This window comes from Haliotis asinina, chromosome 8 (assembly GCF_037392515.1).
Source record: "Haliotis asinina isolate JCU_RB_2024 chromosome 8, JCU_Hal_asi_v2, whole genome shotgun sequence".
In the NCBI taxonomy this organism is placed as follows: Eukaryota; Metazoa; Mollusca; class Gastropoda; order Lepetellida; family Haliotidae; genus Haliotis; species Haliotis asinina.
Window position 1 is genome coordinate 57,199,678 of NC_090287.1, and position 9,401 is coordinate 57,209,078.

Consider the following 9,401-nt stretch of genomic DNA (forward strand, 5'->3'; position numbering starts at 1 on the left):
TAAAGCTAGCGTGGAAAGTTAAAACTAATATCACTATTCGGACAATACAACAAAAAACAAGCTATAGATTGCCAACACCTAAAGGTAGATCACCATACTAGGGACCATGGGGACTTACAGTACCTTTGCTACCTGCATGGACCCTAGCTGGATTTACATCGTCCCCTCAGCCGTTAGCAATTTAGTCCCATCTAGCCAAAAATTAAAAACACACATATGCTACGATTAAAAACAGTGGAAGTCTAAACGTACATGACATGTTTTGGGACTTACGTACCCTCTCAGGAGGACAATAATTCTACTGTACTTCAACCCCCTTTGAGGGTACAGCCACTAACAATTCAAGTTACTAATCTAAACTACCATGAATTAAAATGCAGCTATCTACAGAACATAATAATCAAAATTCAACGATGAAAGCAATTTCTTTTAAAGATCGAAGAATTAAATTAAACTTACGCTGTTAAAAAGGTCCGTCATTGTTTTTACATTGAAATATTTATCCCTTATGAGGGAGAATTCAACACAGTCAAGCAGAATATGCTTGACCGTGGTTCTCTCATCACAAGGGATGCAAAACGGAGGATCCTCACCTTTCATTAGGTATGAATGAGTGTATCTAGTATGGCCAATACGACATAGCCGCATGATTACCTCTTCAAATCTGGACTGACAACCCAAGTAGGAATAACCAATATAGGGTTTTATTGCATGTGATTTATTGATGCCTACCTGGGTGTCCCACTTCTTCTGCATCAGATCACGGATATAAGATCTAATGTTAGCTTTATAATCAGTGTATGGAATAAGAAGTGGTGTCACAGATTTGTTGAGCGCTGCCTTGGCAGCAAGATCGGCTATTCTGTTACCAGAAATGCCCACGTGGCTGGGTAACCAACAAAAGACGATGTCGTATTGGCCAGTGGCAAGATCATTATACAATTCAATAATATCAATTAAAAGTGGATGTTTACAAGAAATATTTTTAATAGCCTGAAGGCAAGAAAGAGAATCGGAATAGATTATATACTGTTTATGATGTCTTTGAATATATTTAAGAGCCGTTAGTATGGCATTAGCTTCTGCTGTAAAAATAGAGCTGTTGTCTGGTAATCTAGAAGATATTGTTCTGGATCCAATGACAATGGCACAAGGCACTTGGACCCATCTGTAAATAAGGATTTATATTTGCTATATTTATGTTTTAAATGATTATATTATTGTTTGTATTGTAATTCATTAGTGAATGATGATGTTAATGTTAGGTCAACTTGTGGCCTAACCAACTGCCAAACAGGAGAAGAAAGAACACGGGAAGGAGCTATATTTTCCAGCTCAATACTAGAAGCAGCAATAAATGGCTTAATTCTGAGCCCAAGAGGCGGAAGAAGGGAAGACTTTTTGTTATACAAATCCTCATAAAGAGGATTAAAGACACAATTAAATGCAGGATTAGACTCATTAGAAGCTAATTTTGTAATGTACTGTAAAGATAGTTTTATACGGCGATGGTTGAGAGAAGGCTCATCAGCCTCGACGTATAGACTGTTGATAGGAGAAGTTCTAAAAGAACCGAGGCAAAGTCTTAGGCCTTGGTAGTGTGCAGGATCAAGTTGTTTTAGGTTGCTTTGACAAGCTCCACCATATACGATGGAGCCGTAATCAAGTTTCGATCGCACGAGTGATCTATATAAGTGAAGTAGGGTAGTTTAATCCCCTCCCCATTTTGAATTAGAAACAACCTTTAATAAATCGAGTGCCTTCAAGCATTTGGCTTTTAGGGATTTAATATGAGGCAAAAAGGTCAAATGTGAATCAAAAATAAGTCCCAAGAACTTCCTCATTGATCACTTTGATAGGGATGCCACTTAGAAATAGTTCTGTACACAATCGGTTTTTGATTTAGAAAATTTGAAGCCAGTTTCAAGACACCATTTATCTATTTTGTTTAAACACAGCTGCAGTTGCCGTTCAATAGTATGCATATTTTTTCCACGACAAGAAATATTAAAATCATCCACAAATAACGATCCATCAATTGATCCTGATTGTAATGATCAGACAGGGTAGAACCTACACGGACCTGGAACTGTCTGTCATTTAAAAAGTTGGCTATGAATTCAGGCACACGGCCTCGCAAACCGAAGTCATGTAAATCTCTTAAAATGCGATATTTCCATATTGTATCATATGTCTTCTCAAGATAAAAACAGACAGATACAGCGTGTTGTTTATTGATCAGCGCGTTTTTAACAAATGATTCTAAACGCACTAAGTGATCGACTCTGCTTCTGTTTTTTTCGGAAACCACATTGTATATCTGTAATGAGGTTATTTCCAAGTACCAAACAAGTCGATTATTTATCATGCGTCCCATGGTCTTGTAAATACAGCTAGTTAATGAAATCGGACGATAATTGGATGGATCCGTATGATCACGTCCAGGTTTGGGTATTGGTACTACTATAGCGTCACGCCATGAAGAAGGAAATTTACCTGAAGTCCAAATATCATCAAAAATATATAAGAGCGACTCTAAACAGGATTCTGGTAAGTGCTTCAGGAGTTGATAATGTATGTTATCAGCTCCTCTAGCAGTGTCATGAGCTTGATCAAGAGAAGTATGGAGTTCATGAAAAGATAAAGTTTCATTATAATCTTCCCCAGTATCAGAATTGAAATTCTTGCTGTTTTTGATGTTGCTGGAATATAGGTACATAATTTGAAGAGGAAGAGTGTTTAGCAAGGGTTACACCCAGTTTATTAGCAATATCTGAATTATCAGTAAGCAAATGATCTCCATGTTTAAGATGATGGATAGTAGATTTAGTACCTTTACCTTTAATTTTCTGGACCAGATTCCACACCTAACACATGGGTGTCCGAGAATTTATTTTAGATACATAATTTTGCCAAGATTGGCGTTTGTTCTGTTTAAAAGTACGCCTCGCTTTAGCATTTAATATTTTGAATTTATTTAAATTATGCACCATAGGATGGCGACGGAAATAATGTTCTGCTTTTTTCCTTGGCCTGCTAGCTTGTTTGCAGTCATCGTTGAACCATGGTTTTCGAATATGTGGAACTGCAGAGGAATTTGGTATACACTCATCAGCTATGGAGTTCAATTCATCAGAAAAGAACTTAATAGCATCAGGAACGTCAATAAAACATACAGGTTTAAGCTTTTCAGGACACAGTGTTTCATATAAAGCCCAGTTAGCCTTTTTAAAATTCCGCCTTGATGATGGAGGAACATCAGATGGAATTACAGCTTTTAATATAGTTGGAAAATGGTCACTTCCACAGAGATCATCGTGGACTGACCATTCAAATTCATTTAGTAGTTCTGAATTTGTGAGTGACAAGTCGAGAGCAGAATAAGTCCCTGTTCCAGGGTGTAAATATGTGTTGGAACCATCATTATAAATACATAAATCATTGTCAGAACAAAAGTCCTTCAACAACTTACCTTTAGTGTTTGTGTTTCCACTACCCCAGAGTGGGTTGTGCCCATTTAAATCTCCCAATATAATACAGGGCTTCGGGAGCTGATCATATAGAGCTTGAAGATCAGTTTTGGCAAACGCCGAAGACGGCGAAATATTTAGAGAGCATAATGTAAACGCTACATGTAAAGTAATTCTCACTGCAACAGCCTGCATAATTAGTAATAAGTGGAACAGGGCTTTGAATAACGTTTTGTCTGACTAGAATGGATGATCCTCCTGTGGCCCTATCACCCGGAGGTGAAAAACAATCATATGCATGAAAATAACGAAGGTCAAACGTATCTGTTTCTTTTAAATGTCTCTTGGAAACATAACGCTGAAGGTGTAAAATCTTGGACTAATAGCTGTAATTCATGTAAATTAGTCCTCAATCCTCTGCAGTTACACTGTACAATATTACTGGAATAAACCCATCTTTTTGGTGGGTTAATATGGATCTACCCCTCACCTTTTTCGAGGGCGACAAGCTATGTGCCCTTGGATGGAAGTTTTCTGACACTTCCATGGCCTCAAGCGATCCGTATTTATTGAATAATGTTACAGGATTTTCTGAACACTTCTGGGGTGTGCCACTCTTTTTTGAAGATTCTGTACTGGAGTCAGTTTTACTTTGAACAATAATCTTCGAGCTTTTTTTATCGTGATTTGTGAGTTGGCTGAGACAAAGATTGTTCTCCAGATACAGATGAAGTCTGACTACAGGACTGTGACGCGGCTTTAGATACCACCTGAGTGTTGACAGAAGATGTCAAGGTTTGCGTAAACTGTTCGGGTGCAGTTACTTTTGAGGTATATTCAGGAGTTCTGACAACTGATGCAAATGATTCAGTATGTGCTGCAGATTCCACAAGTTATTTGGCGACAGAAAAGCTGATGTTCTGGGTGAATTTAATTTTATTGATTTCCATTTGTTTTTTTCCAGACTGGACACTCTTTTGGCGAAAGACGAATGATTTCCCGAACAATTTGTACACTTTTATGGTCACTTTTACAGTCTTCTGTGACATGAGTATTCTCACTACAGTGGACGCATGTTATGGGCTTGGTACAAGTGTTAACACCGTGCCCATACCTTTGACATCTAAAACATCTCAAAGGATTTGGGATATACACGTCAACTGAAATACTACAGTAACCTGCTTTGACAGACTTCGGAGGATTTGGCGATGAGAAGGAGAACAGATAAGTATTTGTTTGGACTGTTTCATTGTTTCTGCGGATCGTGAATCTTTTAACATAAACCACTCCCTGATCTTTCATCTCAGAAGCAATATCTAACTCTGACATATCAGCAAACAATCCATCTCTGTCTCTGATTATGCCTTTACTGGTATTCAGAGTCCTGTGGGCAGTGATAGAGACGGGAATTCCAACAAATACTTCTGTTGACATCAGGTTCGTTGCTTGCTGTTTTCTGCTGCATTCAACCAACAGAGAGCCTGAACGCAAGCGTCTAATGTTTTTAACCTTACCTGCAATGCCATGTATACCCTTGGAAATGACAAAAGGGTTAAGTTTCAGTGGCGTCTTGTCTACAGTTTCTAGAACTAAAAATTGTGGCCAATAGTCGATTGAGTTGGAAGGTCGTTGGTCGTCATCACCGTTGTCAAGTTGACGTTTATTGCGTTTTTATTTGTTTGAGGGGGGGGGGGGGGGGGTATTCGATAGGTAGTATATATGTTTCATCATCCGTGCTCCCCACCCACCACGGAGTATCACAAAGGACAATGTTAAACACAAGCGGGTCTCCAACTTGCAGCACCAAGGATACTCAGATGATATTAACTTATGTATTGAAATTTGGAGTCCAAAAGTTCGCCAAGACTTTAAATTTAAAACATATCAAAGGATAATTTTCAAACTTTGGTGCAACAGTACAATATGTAGCACAGGGCTTGGCGTGACCAGCCGATTGATTGAATAGGGCCTATTCAACCACCCGTCTAGGTGAAGTTATGGCCAAAGTGGTGTGTTGGGCAACAGGATCACCTAGTCCTTGTTCCAGTGCCCTCAGCCACCAGGATCCCCTCCTCCACTGATACAGGGGTGCAACCCACAGCCAACAGGTTGCCCAATTTGGTCGCCTCTTACGACCAGCAATGGGGTGCTTTGGACACATTCTGTCACGGGTCCACACGGGAGAAGAGCACTTAGCGTTACCCAGGACCCACCACGAGGAGGTGGCTCTTCATGGGTGCCGGTTATATTTGAACTGTGAATAATGTTTTAAAAATGATGAGCTGCAAACATGATTATGCCAAGTCTGGTAGGCTATATCTTTGTTGCGTTTTTCGAAGGTTAGAGTGAATAACTGTACATCGCCAACGCCTTGGTTTAGCCATACATGCTAAAACCCGTTTCTGAATAAAATAGATCTCACACTTGACACCAAATTCATTTTGCCCAAATCGCACTTTGAGCATCTTATAACACTGTATGGGATAACGCCGTGGATTCATGTGTAACAGTCTGAACCAAAACTTAATTACTTTGATCTGGCTGAAGACTTACATTGGATAACGTCCATGTTCACCGAGGATGGCCTTGTTGGAGGCAAAGTTTCCAATTTTGAAATATCTTGTAAAATACATCATCTAAATCCTTTCAATTGAATCTGAATACTTGTATCCCCAAATTTCAGCTCCATAAAGTAGTATTGGTGCTATCTTCGTGTCAAATATCATTCGTGCCGTAGAGTATTTATTTCCTTGTTTTTCCTAAAGATTCTAAACAATAAAAGACAGGCTTTGTTTGCTTGCTGTCCAAGGGTTTCACACGCTTTTGTCCATATTAATCTTGTTGAAAACACAATTCGAGATATTTATAGTAACTAACAACCTCCATAGGCTGATTACCAAAGAACTGTCTCTCCGATTTTGTCAGAATTTTGTAACCCATCTGTACCAGGTGCTTTCCCATTTTTGAGATTAGAAATTGCATTTTCGATTTCTGCTTCAGAAATTTCCTCATTGAGATAGATGTCCTGGTTACCTAACCTATCACAGTCAGGCACCCATGAAGAGCCACCTCCTCGTGGTGGGTGCTGGGTAACGCTAAGTGCTCTTCTCCCGTGTGGACCCGGGACAGAATGTGTCCACAGCACTCCATTGCTTGTCGTAAGAGGCGACTAAATTGGGCAACCTGTTTGCCGTGGGTTGCGTCCCGTGTCGGTGGAGGACGGGATCCTGGTGGTTGAGGGCAGTTGGGCTTTTAACTGTGTTCCATTTGCCCAACACACCACTTCGGCCCTTACTTCACCTAGACGGGTGGTTGAATGGGCCCGATTCAACCAATCGGCTGGTCATGCCAAGCCCTGTGCATAGACTACATGTGTGTCATTGCAGAAATCTCATTTGGAATTATTTTGAAGTTTGGTCTTGGCACTATTGTTAATCTGTAAATTTATGTGTTGTGAATTATGATCATATGAACTTTGCCTAGAGTCTTGTGCCAGAAGGCGATGGCTCAAGGGCCAATCTGGTAGATTAATTTCTTATAATTCTTCTACTAGAGTATATCATCCGGGTATCCTTGGTGCTGCAGGCTGGAGGCCCGCTTGCTTTAGCATTGTCCTTGTGATACTCCGTGGTGGGTGGGGAGCTCGGATGATGAACCAAATTAAACTAACCATGGCTTATGAAATTCGACCCAAGAAAACAAAACGTTTACTTGAAACTGACCCTTATGATACTGACCATAGACCGTCTGCATTGATTGAGTATTGGCCGCGTTTCGTTGTGATTGAGACTCCTGACAAGACACCTTTAAAGCTTAACCCCTTTGCTGTCTCCAAAGGTATTCAAGGTATTGCTGGAGATGTGAAAAATATTAGACGATTACGTTCGGGTGCACTATTAGTTGAATGTAGTAAAAAACAACAATCCACCAACCTGATGAACATCAAATCTTTCGTGGGCATTCCCGTCACAGTGTCTGCTCACAAAACCCTGAACACAAGCAAAGGCATCGTTAGGGATCGAGACCGATTGTTTGACGATATGTCGGAACTTGATATAGGATCAGAAATGAAGGATCAAGGTGTACTCCACGTCAAGCGCTTTTCAACCCGGAGAAACAACGAAACCATCAAAACCAATACGTATCTGTTTACGTTTTCCTCTCCAAATGCACCCAAATCAGTGAAGGCAGGCTACTGTAATATTCAGGTTGATACATACATCCCCAACCCGCTCAGGTGTTTTAAATGCCAGAAATATGGACACGGTGTATCTACATGCACATTGTCTGTTGTGTGTCTCACTGTGGTGAAAAGACACACACAACAGAAGATTGTGACAGTGACTTTAGAAAATGCACCAACTGCTCAGGCGACCATTCATCTTCGTCAAAACAGTGCCCAATATGGAAAGAGCAAATGGAAATAAACAGAATAAAATATACCCAAAACATCTCTTTTTCTGAAGCAAAAAAACTGGTGAAGAGATCTGACCTTACAGAAAGTTACGCTACAGTCGCAAACCCACCATCTGAGTCCAGATCTAAAATAACAAAATCATCTACAGGCTGCCAAACAACCTTGACTTGGGTCAACTGCGATTCTCCACAGCTTTTATCCCCTACTACGTCATCTCAGACTGAGGAATCACTTCCTAGTACCTCAAAGTCGTCTTCTGATCATAAATCATCATCTCAGTCACACTCAAAGTCTCAATCCACAGCTGATAGTCAACAAACTGTGAAAAATAAATCGAAGCCAAAGCCTGATGCTTCAAAGTGGCAGAGCTCCTAAAGGGTCACAGAACAAAATTCAATTGTTCAATAAATACGGGTCTCTTGAAGACATGGACGTTTCTGAAAACGTCCATTCTAGGGCACATAGCTTGTCGACCTCTAAAAGAGTGCGGGGTAGATCCCCAATAAATCCCCCCAAAAGATAGTTTATTCCACTAATATTGTACAGTGGAACTGCAGAGGATTAAGGACTACTTTACATGAATTACAGCTATTAGTCCAAGATTTTATACCTTCCGCGATATGTCTCCAAGAGACATATTTAAAACAAACAGATACATTTAACCTTCGTCATTTTAATGCATATCACTGTTTTGCACCTCCGGGTGATCGGGGCACTGCCGGATCATCCATTCTAGTCAAACAAAACGTTATTCAAAGCCCTGTTTCACTTAATACTAATATGCAGGCTGCTGCTGTGAGAATTACTTTACATGTAGCGTTTACGCTATGCTCTCTTTATATTTCTCCGTCGACGACGTTTGCCAAAACTGATCTTCAAGCTCTATATGATCAGCTCCCGAAGCCCTGTATTATAATGGGAGACTTAAATGGGCACAACCCACCCTGGGGTAGTGTAAATACAAACACTAAAGGTAAATTGTTGGAGGACTTTTGTTCTGACAATGATTTATGTATTTATAATGATGGTTCCAACACATATTTACGCCCCGGTACAGGGACTTATTCTGCTCTTGACTTGTCACTCACAAATTCAGAACTACTAAATGAATTTGAATGGTCAGTCCACGATGACCTCTGTGGAAGTGACCATTTTCCTCCTGTACTAAAATCTGTAACTCCAACTGATGTTCCTCCATCATCAAGGCGGAATTTTAAAAAGGCTAACTGGGCTTTATATGAAACACTGTGTGCTGAAAAACTTACACCTGAACGTTTTATTGACGTTCTTGATGCTATTAAATGCTTTTCTGATGAATTGAACTCTATAGCTGATGAGTGTATACCAAATTCCTCTGCAGTTCCACATATTCGAAAACCATGGTTCAACGATGACTGCAAACAAGCTAGGAAGGCAAGGAAAAAAGCAGAACATTATTTCCGTCGCCATCCTATGGTGCATAATTTAAATAAATTTAAAATTGTAAATGCTAAAGCACGGCGTACTTTTAAACA